At 36.3% G+C, this 18,167-nt stretch overlaps 1 pseudogene; it reads right to left on the bottom strand.

The window, feature by feature from the left end:
* Positions 1 to 17,029: 17,029 nt before the first annotated feature.
* LOC124507886 (heterogeneous nuclear ribonucleoprotein A1-like) lies at positions 17,030 to 17,951 on the bottom strand (annotated as a pseudogene).
* Between the last annotated feature and the right edge of the window lie 216 nt (positions 17,952 to 18,167).

Raw genomic sequence — 18,167 nt, 5'->3', positions numbered from 1 at the left:
CAGGAGAACTGAAATCTATACCCTGTGTTCAATAAGCTCATGCCCTGGAGCATTAACTGTGCCAGTCTGGAGCCAGTGTTTTTATTCAAACGAGCCATTTGTGTGTCAGCACACCCTCTGATACTCTCATATTGTGCATGGCAGATATTATTTTAAGTAAGCTACATAGTTTATTTCATTAGAGAGATACATAGTATGTTGTGTTAGTTTGGGTCCACTGAGAAGAGAATTGAAAATGGGATGTACCTACCTAAGAGATGAGAGGGGGAGCAGGAAGTGGAGACATGTCCAAGATGCCCTTACATTCCCTTCAGCTAAACTTTAGACCAGCCTCTAGGTATGTGGTCCCCTTCTGTCGTCACAATTAAGTTCAGGCCATGGTCACATTTCCTATAGACAGCCATGGCCCTTAGAGAATTCAAATGGCCTAAAAACAGAGGCCCCTTCTCTCCTTTTTCTTAGAGCATTCACTTTAGAAAATATGTCTTTGTAATTTCTTTGCTCCTTTGAGTTGTAAATATTTTTAATAGTCTCTTGCCTCTTTTACAATCCTAGACTGTCTTTCTCATGGACTTGAGGGCCATCCCTTTGAAGTGTAATCCTAAAGGAAGCTAAAGTGCCTCTTAGTCTGAGCAGGGAAAGATACCCAACCTCCATAGACACCTTGCTTCAACTTGTAAAAGTATCCCCTGTCAAAAAGGTAGGAAAATGTACTTTTCTTTTGGGTAAGACTGATAGCCAAACACAGATGAACTAGTAGCCCCCTGCCAAGGTTGTCCATGAAAGTGATCCTGCTTCTCTGGGGCACCTGGGTGGCTTGGTCAGTTAAGAGTCCTACTCTTGACTTTGGCTCAGGTCATTATCTCACAGTTCGTGGGATTGAGCCCCTATGCTGACATCATGGAGCCTGCTTGGTATTGTCTCTCTCCATCTCTTTCTGCCCCCCCCCCCAACTGGCTCTCTATCTCTTTAAAAATAAATAAATAAACTTAACACACACACACACACACACACACACACACATACACACACACACAAAACCTAAAAAAAAACAAAAACAAACCAAACAAACAAAAAACCTTATCTTGCTTCTCTTTGTAAAAGACCTTAATGCATTTGCCATTCTTGGTCATGGCGGTCTACAGGGAATGTTGCCATGGTCCAAACATAGTTGTGGAAACAGAGGATCAGCAGTTATTTAGAATCCTATAACATGAGAGTTGAGCAGTGCATTTTCATGATTTCCATTGTTCATACTGCTTACTTCTCCATATAAGTTCAGGAAGCAGCTTTTGTGGTTCTTGTGGGGTTTTATCTAGTTGGTTGGACTGGCATGGAAAAGTTTCATATCAAGGGCCATGTGTTGGTCTCTCTTGTTTTAAAGAAGTACCATTTTTATCTTTGAGTTTTCATTTATCTCACACAGATGATATAAATATATGCCCTCAAATAATATTTCACTAAATTAAATTTTAGCATGTTAAATCCAGCAGCACTAAAAAATATTTAATAAATATCATTTGATGGTATGTGTCCCATTGCAAACATAGGGGCATCTGGTGGCTCAGTTGGAGCGTCTGACTTCAGCTCAGGTCATGATCTAGGGGTTCATGGGTTCCAGCCCTGCGACAGGCTGTGCTGACAGTTCAGAGTCTGGAGATTTCTTCGGATTCTGTGTCTCCCTCTCTCTCTCTGCCCCTCCCTGACTCGTGCTCTGTCTCTCTTTCTGTCTCTCAAAAATGAATAAACATTAAAAAACAAATTTAAAGGATTTCAAACATAAAAGTGCTGCCTTTTTGAAATAAACTATTTTAAAAGTGTTAGTATTTTCTCTCATTTTTTTGCCCAATATCTTATCTACACCAAATTACCGTTCATACTTGGGTTTGTTTTAACACAAAAGAATCTCTGCCATGCTTATCTAATAAAGAACTGTGCTCTATCATATGACTTCATCTTAGGATCATCATATTATGTCACTTTTAAATGTTGTGTTTGCTTTTATTCTGGAGGCAATATCTCCAACTTCAGAAGACAAAACAGGCATATTTAGAAAATTTAATACTATGGCTTTCAACTGAACATGAATACTATATTTGACCACAGTGGAGTATATATACAAATATTACATTAAATGTGATTGATTTATATGCTTTCACTAAATGTATTAAATTATAAAATGTCTACAGAAAAGTGCACATGTAAAAGTTTCACAAAGTGAACCTACCATTATAACCGGCACTTAGACACAACATTACCAATCTCCCAGGGAATCCCCTTGGCTTCCTCTTCAGGGTTAATCTCCAGCTCATTGAGGTTTATATTCTTCCTTAAACAATAGAGTTTAGTTTTGTGTGGCTTTTCAACTTCAGATAAGTGGAATGATGCATGATGCATACCCTTGTGTTCAGGGTTGTTTGTTCAACATTATATTGGTGAGATCCATCTAAATTATTGTGCAGTTCTGGAAGATATTTAATTATATGAATACAGTACAGTTTACTTATCCACCCTGTAGTTGATGGACAATTGTCAATTTCCAGATTGGAGATATTAAGAACAGACTCCTATGAATATTTAGATTCAAGTCTTTTGGTGAACATGTGTTTACATTTGTTTGGGGGGTGTCATATAAGCATAGAATTAGAATTGGTGAATTAATAGGCTCAGCTCTAGCAGATTTTGCCAACAGTAGTATGCGAGACTTACTGAGTTTTTTAATCTTTTCGAAGAATGGAATTTTTGTTTTGATTTTTCTCGACCATATGCCTGGTTTTTGTTGTTGCTTACTTGATTATTTTTATTTTTGATTATTTCTGCTTTGAGTTTGATTATTTCTACTTTTATAAAAGAATTTTAAATCATTGGTTTTTAGTCTTTCTTCCTTTTTAATATGCACATTTATGGCTATAAGCTTCTAGTTAAACACTACTTTATTTGGCCTGCATCCTTTATCATTTCTTTATGACCAGGCAGTTCAAATTATTTTCAATTTCTTTTGTGATTTTTTTCTTTGATTCAACACTTTATTTTAAAACAGAAAATATCTACTAATTATTAAATCCACAGTGATTAGAGAACATCCAAAGTGATTTTAAAACTTTGAAATATATTGAATCTCAAAAACAAATGTATAATAATCTACCATCTGATCAATTTGAGGAGATATTTCATTTTCACATTAAAATAATGTACATTCTGTTGATGTTGGGCACAATGTTTTACACCTGAAATGTAATTCAAGTTTATTAGCTGCATTGTGAAAATTTATATTATTACTGATTATTTTTGCCTGCTGGATCTACAAGTTAGTGAGAATTAGTGTCCCCTGTTATTATAGATTAGGATATTTTTTTTTTAGTTACATCAATTAATGCTTTATAATGCTTTATAATTTTGAAGTATTGTTTTTATGCACACATTGATTTAAAATCAGTATATGTTTCTGGTAGCTTCTTTCACTCAAAGCAAACTTTAAAGAAGTCAGTGCCCTCTCAAAGCATCCTTCCTCTGCATTTTCTAACAAGTTTTGTTTTCAGATGCCTCTTCCTTTCTTACCTGGACACCTGCAATGGTTTCTGTAACTCCTCTAGTCTTCATTATTCTCTTCAGTTCATCACAAACGCTACTTCCTAAGATACAGTTCTACCTAAATCATAATTCTGCTCAGAACGTTTCCTAAGCTCCCCCTTCCTCCCTTAGGATAACATCTTGATTTCTCTGCAGGGCTTTTGAGAGCTTCCACCTTTGAGAACTAATATAAATGTAAATTGTGCTCCATTAACACCAGATTTCTCTATAATCCTATAAGGTGCTGTACGTTTTCCTGCCCAAGCATTCTGCTTCTCCTGTTTTCCTCTCCCTAGAATGCTAGCTCAGTTCCATCCCAGGCCAAAATTGAGTCCCTACCAAATGCCTCAAGGACACTTCCAACTTTTATTTACATCCACTTTGTAACTACTGATTCTGATTACACACTGCTTTGTATTATGGCTCTTTGTATCTATTTTTCACCCTTGCCATAGTATTTTCTTTAGTAAAGGAATGTGTAGCTATGTATGTGTGTGTATAAAATACACTATTGTATATAATGTAATATATGATATATATATATGTGTATATATATATGTATATATATATATATATATATATATATATATATATATAGTAAATGACAAATCGTTTACAAAGTAACAAGGAAAATGAATTTCCATTTCCTTTAGAGCTATTGCAGGTCAACTAACTGAAGGTTAAGAAGCAGAGTCTTATCAAAACATGTGACCTGAGAATAACTACTGTGCATTTTACTGATGAAAACAGTGCACAGCTGAAAGAAAGAAATAGAGAAGCGAGTTTACTGCTTGTGAATTGAAGTTGCCATCCCCAATTCTGGTGGGCACTTGCAAAGCCACTCTAATCCCCAGAACTAAAGTCCTGTACGTTGGCCTCTCCTGAGTTCAAGGAGTGGGGTGCTGGAGGGAGGTTTCTCAACTGCCTCCGTGCTTGTACAGGCAGAGTCACTGGATTTCCCTCCTCCCCTCACGCAACTGCCAATGTATCCTGGTCCTGCGACCTTGAAGGTAAAAATATTGTTATGTTTAACTAAGACCAGTACCAGGATATCACTTAATGATAGTATGGTAACAAATCATGTCTGGAAATAGTGCAGCATGTAACATAACAGTAAATGTTATCTTACTTGGAAATTTAGTGACCTATGTTTACACTCAATTTAGTCATATAAAAATAATTTCAAGGGATGAAATTTATGAAAATACTCTCCAACTTTGAAATTAGTATTTGGTTTGCTTCAGCAGATATTAAGCTAATCCAATTCTTGTTAAAACAACAAATAATGATGTTGCGTAAGCACATTATTTTGTTCAGTATTTTTAGGCTATTAGGCAACATTTTCATAGAGGATTACTGGAATTTATTGAGGAAATGAGATAAAAACATTTTAAATATTTTTTTTTGCTTATTTCTAGTCTGATTCAGAATCTATATTTACTCTGCAGACCACTCAAAGTGTTGTAAAATTTCTGTGTATAGGGAGGAATTTGACAAGTTTAAATTTGATATGGTTACCTTAGACAAAAACAAACAAACAAACAAAAAAAAAAACAAAAAAAAAAACAAAAAAAAACTTCCAGACTTCCAGATTACTGTGGCAATGTTAATCCATAATACTGTTAAAGTGAAACTGTTTTTGACATTCATATTTAAATTTCACACATTAAAATTGATGCTATTCTAAGAGAATGTTGGTCATTATTTATTTTGTTCATTCTTGCCATTTTATATTTTAATAAATAAAAGTTAAATGTACAAATTATATTGGGTCTGCTGTGGTTGAGGAACAAGAAAGGCGATTAGCAGACCAAAAAATATTTTAATAGTTAAGGGAATCAACTGCCCAAATGTTATTTTTTCTTCAAAAGTGCATATTAGCTTTCATTCATGAAACAGATATTCAATATTTCTTTATTCTTTTCCTGAGTCTTCAGTTTTCACACTTGACTATAATTTCTTCATCCAGTCTTGTAAGAGAAAGGCAGTGGGGTTAGGTTAACACAGTGATTCAAGACAAATGCCAAGTGCTCATCTCATGAGACTTATATTCTCCATAGAAAGAATCACAGAAGCATGGAGCATGGTGATATATGAGTGTGGCACTGAAGTTCTACAGATGGATGTAGATATATTGAGTTAGGCACTTAAAGCAATTGCCTTCAGTCATCTCAGTGATAAGCAGTCACAGATGAGATGTGTGCATTTGAGATGAAAGAGGTTGGTGTAAATTTAAATCAAATCCAAAAGCTGACATTTATCTCATTTTGGTTGGAGAGGAAAGAAATATATTTAAGGTTCAGAAACAAATTTAAATACTCAAGATGAGTTAAAAAGAGTTGAAAATTCTGTCACAGAATCTTTACTTAGCTTCACTGTACAAAAATGAGTTGTTGGCTGTCTCATATATTGGTATTTTGGTAAATAGGAGATTTCTTTGATTATGGGCTGAAATAAGATTAATGTATAAAGATGAATTATAGAACAATCATTTTACTGATTAATTATGAGAAATAATCAAGAAGGGGAACCTTGATCATAAATATACATAGTGTTCTAGGTCCACTCAATATAACTCACACTATACACAAGAGTAGGCAAGACAATGTGATACATTAAAAAAAAATCACTAGGTTCTACTGGCTACAATATAGAACACAACATAAGCTGCTGCTCATCAGAAACCACTGTGAATTTAGACTTTGCAAGAGAATTTACAAATTTTAATTGTACATATGACCCTTTCACTATAAAATGTCTCTGGTATCTTTTAACAGAATAAAAGAGGCCAGAAGAAAGAAGAGACAGAAGAAATAGTCAGAAACATTGATGCAATATTTTAGCATATCTAATGTTTATTAGATACAGAACCATCTTGAGGAATTTTCCCCAACCCCCAAAAATATGGCAATAGGAGTGATCACTCAATACCAGGTTCTGAAACAATGAAGGGGTTGGATTTTTTTTTTTTTTTGCTGTGTGCAGTGTCTAAAGAAGGAAATAAACTAACATCAAACCAAATGGTTATGAGTTTCTGCAGAGCAGGAAGCTTCCATGATCTGGACATTCACCTTCATGATGAATGTGCCTGGGGACAAAGGAGACGTTCATGATGACTACTTAACAGTGGTTTTGACCAATGCTGGGAACTTTTCCCCAGTTGCTTAAAATGGGGAAATAAGTGGGAAATTTTTATCTTAAGATGTCATCTGAAATAGTGGGGTCTGTAGCAATCCCTGCAAATGATCACAATTTACTTTTAGTGTAGTTTTCCCATAGTAAAGTACATTACTCACCTTATGACAAAAACAGAAGTCTATTCATCTTTGGCCACTGACAAACATCGTCCCATAAAAAGTAGATATTTTGATTAGGTCTTTTATCCAAAATAACTAGTTATTGAAAAACAAAAACTTTTAAATAAATAAATGAGTTAATAAATACACTTTTTTTCTCAAAGAGAAAATTTTGAAATATTTAAAATAAACATTTTCTGGTCACATTCAAGAGACTATTTCTTCTGCCTTTTATCATTGGGTTTCAGGCCATAAAAAAACTCTGTATGTGCTCTCTTTTTGCCCTTTTTCTAAATGAATAATCACAAAAAGAATACACCATTACAAGTGTAGAGAACTGTGAAGTTAATCTACCACAGTTCCACAGATTCTGGCAGAGGACCTGAGACTCTTGGGCCACAAATAAAGAGCTATACTATTCACTAACAGTAGACAGCATGATTCTATATTTGTATTGGTTTCCATTGGCCTGCCAAGATCCACCGAGGCAATCCGGAAGCGGGCCCAATTGTACACTGCACATACAGTGGATTTTTGCAAGAGCGGAGGAAGTCCAAGCTGAAGAAAATCATTTGTTGTTGTTGTTGTTGTTATTTTTGTTTTTGAGAGGCTTCTTAGCAAACGTGACCAAACTTTGCCCCAGATGGAGACATCATTTTTATCAGACTCATCAGGAAACATATCCACCTCCTGTCCTCAATGGGAGACATGATTTCTGTCTTTCAAGGTTTTCCGCTATACAAAAATCCTTGAAAATAGAGTTGGGAACAAAAGCTATCACAAAACATGTCAAAGTACCTTGGAGGATTGTGTTCGAAAACAAATATAAATCGAAATATTTGAGAATCAACTAAGAGAAAATAGAAGTTGAGCTGACATCCTGAATAACAATATGAATTGAATAGAATTGGAAAGCTAGTCCCTCTCTAACATTACATGTATCAATTAATTAACACTAAATGGTGGTCAGTATCTTCTCTGTAGCAGCTTTCTATCATATGCTTTTTTTTTTTTTTCGTAAGTGCTCCTGCTTCTTCTCCATTGCCAGAATATCAGAGGGAGGTTTCTTCTGCAGTGTTGACCTTTCATTTAATTTAGTAATCATATTTTTTCAATAGATGCCATTTATCACCTTTGAGGTATCTTGTGACCACTACATGTAAACTACTGGTATAGATGTTGTAAGCCAAGAAAGCACTAAGCTCAATCATTTTTCAAAGGGTCTTTATTTTCCTTAAAAAATAAAACACAGTGGGGCGCCTGGGTGGCTCAGTGGGTTAAGTATCCAACTTCAGCTCAGGTCATGATCTCACGGTTCGTGGGTTCAAGCCCCACGTCGGGCTCTGTGCTGACAGCTCAGAGCCTGTAGCCTGCTTCAGAGTCTCCTACTCTCTCTGCCCCTCCCCAGCTTGTGCTCTGTCTCTCTGTCTCTAAAATAAATAAACACCAAAAAAATTGTTTTAAATAAAACACAGTTACAGGTAGACAAACAGAAATGTTAAAAAATTTACACAAAATAAATGGATCCAGATACAATACACGCAAAAGAAAATAAATTCTCATTAAGCCAAGATTCCATCACTTTTTTAAAAGAATTTATCTTTTACAATAACCCTAAACAGGCTTTTGTATTTTTTTTTCTTTTCAATTGGAGACATTACCTGTTTTTATTGGCTTGAGCTTACTATAGATTTGTAGCCTGAACTAAAATATATGGTCTGTTTAACCTTCATCAGCCTTATTGTAACTTTTCCCCACGGTGCCAGAGAATAGATTTCCTGAAATTTACAGCCGCTCTGCTCTTGGTGTATTGGAACTGGCACCGTGTGCAGCATCTTAGACAGTAATTCCTGTTCCCTAACAGTACAGACCTAAAGGGAGACAAAGCCATCGTTCCAATCAAGCAAGACTTCTCAGGCAGCTCATGACTAATTGAAATGAAGTTCCTCTGGTTTCAAGTTTCTCACCACCATGGTCTACATTTTATGAACAATATACTACTCATTTGTTTTTAAATTGACTGTACAATTAGAAAAAGAAAAATATGTGCTTTGTATTTCTTAATGGGTTCTTATGAAGAATTTCTAGTACTTCATTTATTTTACATTTGGTACAAGTATTTTTTGCCCTTAATTTTTAAGTGTTTATAGAATTCTAATTAATTAGCAGACAGTGTAATATTAGTTTCAGGTCTACAGTTTAGTGATTGAAACACTTTCATGAAACACCTGGTGCCCATCACAACAAGTGCACTCTTTAATTCTCCATCATCTATTTAACCCAATCCCCGACCCATCTCCCTTCTGGTAACCAACAGTTTCTTCTCTATAGTTGAGAGGCTGCTTCTTGCTTGCCTCTCTCTTTTTTACCCCTGTGCTCATTTGTTTTGTTTTTTAAATTCCACATATGAATGAAATCATTTAGTATTTGTCTTTCTCTGACTTATTTTGCTTAGCATAATACTTTCTAGCTCCATTCATGTTGCTGCAAATGGCAATATTTCATTCTTCTTTGTGGCTGACTAATATTCCATTATGCTCACTTCCATAATATTCCATATACTCACTTCTTCTTTATCCATTCATCAGTTGATGGATATTTGGGCTATTTCCATAATTTGGATATTGTAGATAATGCTGCTATAAACATTGGGGTAAACACATCCCTTTGAATGAGTATTTTTGTATTCTTTGTGTAAACACCTGGTAGTGCAGTTGCTGGATCATAGGGCAATTCTATTTTTAACTTTTTAAAAAACATATATTTATTTATTTTTGAGGTGGGGAGGGGCAGAGAAAGAGGGACAGAGAAAATCCCAAGGAGTTTCCACACTCAGCCCAGAGCCCAACACAGGGCTTGATCTCACGACCATGAGATCATGACCTGAGCTGATACCTAGAATCCAGTGCTTCAGCGACTGAACCATCCAGGTACCCCTATTTTTAACTTTTTGAGGAACCTCCACATGGTTTTCCAGAGTGGCTGTACCAGTTTGCATCCCCACCAAAAGTGCAGGAGGGTTTCAATTTCTCACATCCTTGCCAACACTTGTTGTTTCTTTTGTTGCTGATTTTAGCCACTATGACAGGTGAAAGGTGATATCTCATTTTAATTTTGGTTTGTATTTCCTTGGTGATGAGCGATGTTGATCATCTTTTCATGTGTCTGTTGGCCATCTGTATGTCTTCTTCTTTGGAAAAATATCTACTCATGTCCTCTGCTCATTTTTTAATTGATAAACCTCTAGCCAGACTTATGAAAAAGAAAGCAGAAAGGACTCAAATAAATAAAATCACCAATAAGAGAGCAGAATTAACAATCAACACCACAGAAATGCAAACAATCATAAGAGAATATTATGAAAAACCATATGCCAACAAATTGGACAACCTGGAAAATTTGAATCAATTTCTAGAAACATATAAACTCCCAAAACTGAAACAGGAAGAAATAGAAAACTTAAGCAGACCAATAATCAGCAAAGAAATTGAAACAGTATTTAAAAATATCCCAATAAACGAAAGCCTGGGGCCAGATGACTTCACAGGCAAATTCTGCATAACATTTAAAGAATAGTTAATACCTGGGGCGCCTGGGTGGCGCAGTCGGTTAAGCGTCCAACTTCAGCCAGGGCACGATCTCGCGGTCCGGGAGTTTGAGCCCCGCGTCAGGCTCTGGGCTGATGGCTCAGAGCCTGGAGCCTGTTTCCGATTCTGTGTCTCCCTCTGTCTCTGCCCCTCCCCCGTTCATGCTCTGTCTCTCTCTGTCCCAAAAATAAATAAACGTTGAAAAAAAAAATAAAAAAAAAATAAAAAAAAATAAAAAAAATAAAAAAAAAGAATAGTTAATACCTATTCTTCTCAAACTATTCCAAAAAAATATGAAAGAAAGGAAAACTTTCACATTCATTCTTTGGGGCTAGAATTGCCCTAATACCAAAACCGGATAAAGAGAACTACAGGCCAGTATCCCTGATGAACATGGATGCAAAAATTCTCAATAAAATGCTAGCAAACTGAATCCAACAAAGCATTAAAAGAATCATTCACGACAATCAAATGGAATTTACTCCTGGGTGTAAGAGTGGTTCAATATTCACAAATCAATCAACCTGATATGCCACATCAATAATAAAAAAAAAGGATAAGAACCATGGCATCATTTCAATAGATGCAGAAAAAGCATTTGACAAAGTGCAATATCTATCATGATAAAAATCTTCAACAAAGGTCCAGAGGGAACATACTGCTAAAGGTCATGTCGAAAACTCAACAGATAATATCATCCTCAATGGGGAAAAACTGAGAGCTTTTCTTCTATGATCAGAAGCAAGACAGGGATGTCCACTCCCACCACTGTTATTTAACATAGTACTGGAAATCCTAGCCACAGAGATCAGACAACAAAAAGAAATAAAAGGCATCCAAATCCATAAAGAAGAAGTAAAATTTGCAGTATTTTCATTGGCATGATCCTCTATATAGGAAACCCAAAAGACTCTACCAAAACACTGCTAGACCTGATAAACAAATTCAGTGAAGTTGGAGGTTACAAAATCAACGTATAAACATCTGTTGAATTTCTATACACCAATAATGAAGCAACAGAAAGAGAAATTAAGGAACCAATCCCATTCACAATAGCACCAAAAGCAATAAGATACCTAGGAATAAACCTAACCAAAGATGTAAAAGACATATACTCTGACAACTGTAAAACACTGATGAAAGAAATGGAAGAGGACACAAAGAAATGGAAAACATTCCATGCTAATGGATTGGAAGAACAAATATTGGTAAAATGTCTATACTACTCAAAACAATTTACACATTTAATGCAGTTCCTACCAAAATAACACCAGCAGTTTTAGCAGAGCTTTAACACATAATCTTAAAATTTCTATGGAACCACAAAAGACCTGAAATAGACAAAGCAACCTTAAAAAAGAAAAGCAAGCTGGAGGTATTACAATTCTGGGCTTCAATTTATATTACAAAGCTGTAGCAATCAAAACAGTAGGATACTGGCAAAAAAATAGACACATAGATCAATAGAACAGAATAGAAAGTCATGAAATAAACCCACAACTATATGGTCAATTAATCTTTGACAAAGCTGAAAATAATATCCAATGGGAAAAGACAGTCTCTTCAACAAATGAAGTTGGGAAAGCTGGATGGCAACATGCAAAAGAAACTGCACCACTTTCTTATACCATACACAAAAATAAATTCAAAATGAATGAAAGACCTAAATTGAGACCCAAAAGCATAAAAAATTTTAGAGGACAGCATAGGTATTAATCTCTTTGACATCAACCATAGAAACTTCTTTCTAGATATGTCTCCTGTGGTAAGGGAGAGCAAAAGCAAACATAAACTGTTGAGACTTCATCAAAATAAAAATTTCTGCATAACGAAGGAAACAATAAACAAAACTAAAAGACAATCTATGCAATGGGAGAAGATATTTGCACATCACTTATTTGATAAAGGGTTAATATCCAAACTATACAAAGTACGTATAATCCTCAACAGCCCCCAAAATGAATAATCCTATTTTTTACCCTTTAAATAATTCTCTATCATATTCAGTAAGTCCCATTTACCACTCTTGTTAGTATAAGTGTGTGGGGTTTTTTTTGTTTTGTTTTTTTCTATCAGTAGTTAATTGATCCTTATGTTGTCTTCATCTTTGTTCTCTTGGCTCTCATCAGGAGAGTTGAATACAAAAGTATTTTGTGTTCCAACTTCTGAAAATAAGTATTAATATAATTGTGGGTGAATTCACTTCTGTATTGCTAAATAATGAATTTACAAGGTATTAGATCTTGTACTTTCTTCTCATTCAACATGATTTTGAGAGATTTTAGTAACAATCCCCCAAAACTTTTTTTAAAGATATCTCAAATATCTTCATCTACACAAAACAAAGATACTGCTTTAGATAAATCAAAGACAAAGTAGAAAAATAAAACAGCCCAACTCATTAGTCAGTAATTCGATTTAAAAGTAATGTCAAGGGGCGCCTGGGTGGCGCAGTCGGTTAAGTGTCCGACTTCAGCCGGGTCACGATCTCGCGGTCCGTGAGTTCGAGCCCCGCGTTGGGCTCTGGGCTGATGGCTCGGAGCCTGGAGCCTGTTTCCGATTCTGTGTCTCCCTCTCTCTCTGCCCCTCCCCCGTTCATGCTCTGTCTCTCTCTGTCCCAAAAATAAATAAACGTTGAAAAAAAAGAAATTTAAAAATAAATAAATAAATAAAAAAAATAAAAGTAATGTCAATAATCTTGTTTTTTTTTTCTTTTAAATATTCCTATTCTTCCCCTTCTCAATTTTTGCTCAGCTGCTTATTCTTCCTTAATAATTAACTTCAGGAATATGTGGGTGGCTCAATCAGTTAAGCATCTGCCATTTGATTTCAGCTCAGGTTATGATCTCATGGTTTAGTTCGTGGGTTTGAGCCCCACATTGGGCTCTGCACTGACAGCTTGGAGCCTCCTTGGGATTCTCTGTCTCCCTTTCTCTCTGTGCCCCACCCCCCTTGCTCATGCTTTCTCTCTCTCTTCAAAAAATAAACGTTAAAAAAAAAAACAATTAACTTCAAAATATTGATTCATTACTTCTAATTTGTCAGATATTGTGCCACATATTGAGCATACAATCTAGACAATAGAGACAAGATCCTTTTCTTTTTACAGTTTACACTATAGTGGAATAATAATTAATTAGTGTAATAATAAAATAATCACATTCAATAAAATGTGCTAGGGGTTCTATAGGAGTATGTACCTGTTTTTAGAAGATTAGGGAAGGAAGTCTAGGCTGAGTCCTGAAGGTTGGAGAAATCACTTTGTCCCTCATCCCCTCTCCAATCTCAATCACTACATAATTGTCTTATCTTAATATTTACCACCGTTAACATAATGTGCACATTTGGGTTTCTATAACGCAATTAAGAGCTTAGCATTATTGTATTGTATTGTATTGTATTGTATTGTATTGTATTGTATTGTATTGTATTTTTTGAGAGAGAGAGAGAGAGAGAGGGAGAGAGAGAGAGTGTGTGTGTGTGAGTGAGGGAAAGGGGAGAGGGAGAGACAGAATCCTGAGCAGTCTCTATGCTCAGTACTGGAGCCCAACGCAGGGCTCCATCCCACACCCCTGGGATCATGACCTGAGCTGAAATCAAGAGTCAGATGTTCAAACAACTGAGCCACCCAGGCGCCCCAAGCTTAGCATTATTTTAAATTTTGCTTAAATATATCTATTCATATCTTATTTTGCAATCACTAAACTGAGACTATCGGTGAAAGAAAAATTAGGCAATTCTTAAATTCTGATCAGTTTTTTTTAATAGTAATAGAAATAACCTAAGTTTTTCTATTGTAGCATTTGTTAAGTAGGATACTGCCAACATTGAATTACATGTGTACCAATTGGATATAACTATAAGCAATGTATAGTATTCCAATATTTATGTATTACCAGAATTCTTTACCATGAACATCAAATGAGACTGGCTTTCCTTTTGATATACAACATGCTCATGGAATGCCTCTGCCCACATAACTTTATTTATAAGAATAACTTTTTTTTATTATGAAGTACCAGATGCTTATTGTCAAGCTTTTGAAACCAGAAGGAATTTTTTAAAAAGTCACACAAATTATCCTCCCCAGAAATATCTATAGATAGAAGTTTGGTATTTTATGGTTGTCCTTAATTTTTAATACATGTGTATGCTCATGTATGTATGTACATGTATACATTTATGTGTTGCTTTTCATGCAGTTTTCCCATAATATGATTTAGTAGTGGTATAATACAGCACTTGAAAAGTCTTTTATAAAATTAGTAAATAATTTTGTTTTCTCATAACACCATTGTTATTTATAACATTCTCTCTAAAAAATATTACCACAATGAATAAATCTTTACATAAGCTTTTCCTTCATCTCATGATGATATATTCTATGAACTGCTGAATGAAATAAAGACAAAAATGTAGACTCTTATTCTGTAGCCAAACATCCATTTTAAACATTCTACTTTTGTTCCTATTTTGCTTTACTTAGCCAACTATTTAAGTTCATACAAAGAATCTCGTTTGTGATGAGGAAGAACTGTAGTTGAATAAGCCAATTAAAAGTGACACTTCTTCCATGAATCCTCAGTTTGTTCTCTATAGTTAAGAGTCTCTTATGGTTTGCTTCCTTTTTTTTTTTTTTTTTTTTGCTGTAGGGAGGTGGGTGGGGATGGGCTAGATGGGTGATGGCGCATCAAGAAGGGCACTTGTAATGAGCACTGGATGTTTATGTAAGTGATGGATCACTGAATTGTACATCTATAGTCAATTTTAGCATAGTGTTAACTAACTAGAACTTAAGTAAAAACTTGGAAAAAAAAAAAAAAAAAGAGAGAGGGACACGGCTACTTACAATAACCTTAAGGAAAAGAGACCAGTGATTAGATCTCTGCTGTTACAATCTCCGGTCAGACATACTACTCTAAAGATTCTGAATCCTAGATCCAGTCCAGGACTATTTCAGTGAATGTCCTGTGTTTCAGTTTGGGCTGCTATAACAAAATACTGGAGACTGAGTGGCTTAAGCAACAGACATTTATTTCTCACAGTTCTAGTGGCCAGAGGTCCAAGATGAGGGTACCAGTCTTCTCGGCTCTGGTGACAGCCTCTTCTTGCCCTGCAGATGACCACCTTTGTCCTCACATGGCTGAGAGCTTGAGAGAGCAAGCCCTCTGGTCTCTTCTTTAAGGACACTAATCCCATCATGAGGACGCTTGACTGTCTAAACCTGATTACCTCCCAAAGGCCCCATCTCCAAATACCATCATATTGTGTGTTTGGGGGGAGGGAGGCTAGGACTTTAGCATATGAATTTGGTTGGGGGATGCAATTTAGTGCATAGCATCCTGTTTCTTCAGATCATACAGATGAAGGTCAAGTCTTTCTCCTCCCAGATGCCCAGGGTGGGTGGTACAATGGCAGTCATACAATGGTACAAGAGAAGCCACTACCCCACATACTCCAAACCGTATGCCTCCCAAAGGCCACTGGATTATTTTTAAGAATCACTTGCATATGAAAAAAAAAGTGTGAAGAAATGGACAGATTACTTGAAGGAAATACTTCTTTATTTCTTCACCTTCAATAAATAGGTCTGTGCTTTAAAAACCTGAATGAAAATGTCAGGAAAAACTATTTCTTACTGCTTTCATTCTCCAGCTTTATTCAGGAATCATCTGAGACCTCAAACTCAATCCCAGCTCTTGTGTCTGAAGTTGGTAAGAAGGCTTGAATTTAGACCTTGACTTTCTCCAACACTAATGGCTTGCACTCTGCCTCTGAGTTACTCCCTTATCAGATGCCTTGAAAATGAACTGCTTCAGTTTCACTTAAGCTTTATGCAGTCCTTTAGTGATTATTGGACTGCATCAGCCAATCTGAGAAATTCGTGACTTACTCTTCTTTATTTTTTTTAAAATAATATTAAATCATTTATTCATAACACATGATAATGGATGATACACAAGCTTTAATCCCAGCTATAGCTTTATCTGATACCATAAATTCACTTTAGACATATTGCATAGGATATGCCAACAATCATATTAACAACCAAATAAATTCCAGGACTTTGCTTGGGTGACCCTTTTAATGGTGAACTCTAGGTCACAACACATTAACTGTCAGTTCAACCACACCAATGTTTGTGGAGACAATGGCTTCTGTGCCCAAGTGGGTTGCAAATAAATGTCAGCTGGAACCTGGCATCACCCTGAAGGAATCCTAACTTCATACTGTTGGTGTAGTTCACCAAGATGGCTTCAGAGTGGACTAACTTTACACAGCACATTAAAAAAAAAAACAAAAAAAACCCATTTATTCAGCATCATAATCAGATGATTACATTTAGCAATCAACAGCATGGGTGCGAAAAAAAATTCATTAAAACCCTTTGTTGGAATGCTTTACACTTTCCACAGAACAGAAACTAAAATAACCTGTTATACAATTAGTCACAAATACAGTCCTCGTGTTTTTTGCCCATACACATGAGTATTGTCTAAAACATGTCTTTGTAGCAGCTAGGCCCTGCCACCACTGTGCCTGTCTGAGTTCACAAATCTGTTGTAACCTGCAGCTTCCCTGTCACTTCTCTGGCTCTCGTCTCCTGCTAAGCTTTGTTTCCTGACAGTAATTAAAACCTTCTGACACTGCCATAGCTACTGCTGCTGCTGAAATAGCCATAGCCACCTTGGTTTCATGGTTTGGCAGCGTATTGGTCTCCACCACCATAACGGTCAGAACTTCTGACTCCAAATTTCCTCCTTTCATGAGTCCAAAATTTGAAGACTGATTGTTGCAGTTGCCAAAATCATTATAGCTTCCACCACCTCCAAAGTTGCTTCCATCATTACCAAATTCATTGTAGCCATCCCCAATGCCACCATTTCCACCACCACCCCGACTGCCACCAAAGACACCTCGCCCACTGAAGTTTCCTTCATGACCAAAGTTTCCATTCCCACCAAAACCACCTCCACGACCACCACTAAAGTTTCCAGAACCACTTGGACCTCTTTGGCTGAATGAAACACTAGCCATCTCTTGCTCAGATAGAGCTCTCCTTACTTCACAGTCGTGGCCATTCATAGCACGGTATTTTTGAATGACAGTCTTGTCTACAGAGTCATGGTCATCAAATATTACAAAAGCCAAGCTTCTCCTTTTGCCGCTGCCTTGGTCAGTCATGATTTCAATCACTTCAATTTTCCCATAGTGTTCAAAATAGTCTCTTAGACGTGTTCTTCAGTGTCTTCTTTAATGCCACCAACACAAATATTTTTCACAGTTAAGTGGGCATGAGGTCTTTGAGAATCTTCTCTTGAAAGTATTCTCTTCTCTTTGGTTCCGCACCTCTTCCATCCACTTTGCATGGCCTTGCATTCATGGCTGCATCCACCCCCTCCACAGGGGCATACATGACAGACCCTAAGCCTCTGTAGAGTTTGGTGTTTGGATCTCTCATCCCCACACAATCTGTAAGCATTCCCCATTGCCCAAAATGGCTCCTCAGATTCTCATCAGTTGTTTCAAAGCTCAAACCTCCGATGAAAAGCTTCCACAGCTGTTCAGGCCCTTTGGGAGACAGACCTAGACATGAGGGTGGTGGGAGGGGAGACTTTAACGATACTTCCTCAGCAGTGTCCAGGGGCAGAAAGAGACTTACTCAACTTAAAAAAAAAAAAAAAAAATTCCCCTCCAAGTATACTTTCTACAG

Source organism: Lynx rufus, unplaced genomic scaffold (assembly GCF_022079265.1).
Source record: "Lynx rufus isolate CCGP_SWC_20201006 ecotype Redwood Valley unplaced genomic scaffold, mLynRuf1.p SCAF_1, whole genome shotgun sequence".
In the NCBI taxonomy this organism is placed as follows: Eukaryota; Metazoa; Chordata; class Mammalia; order Carnivora; family Felidae; genus Lynx; species Lynx rufus.
Note: the sequence above shows the minus strand (reverse complement) of the source record. Positions and strands in the feature narration are given on the sequence as shown.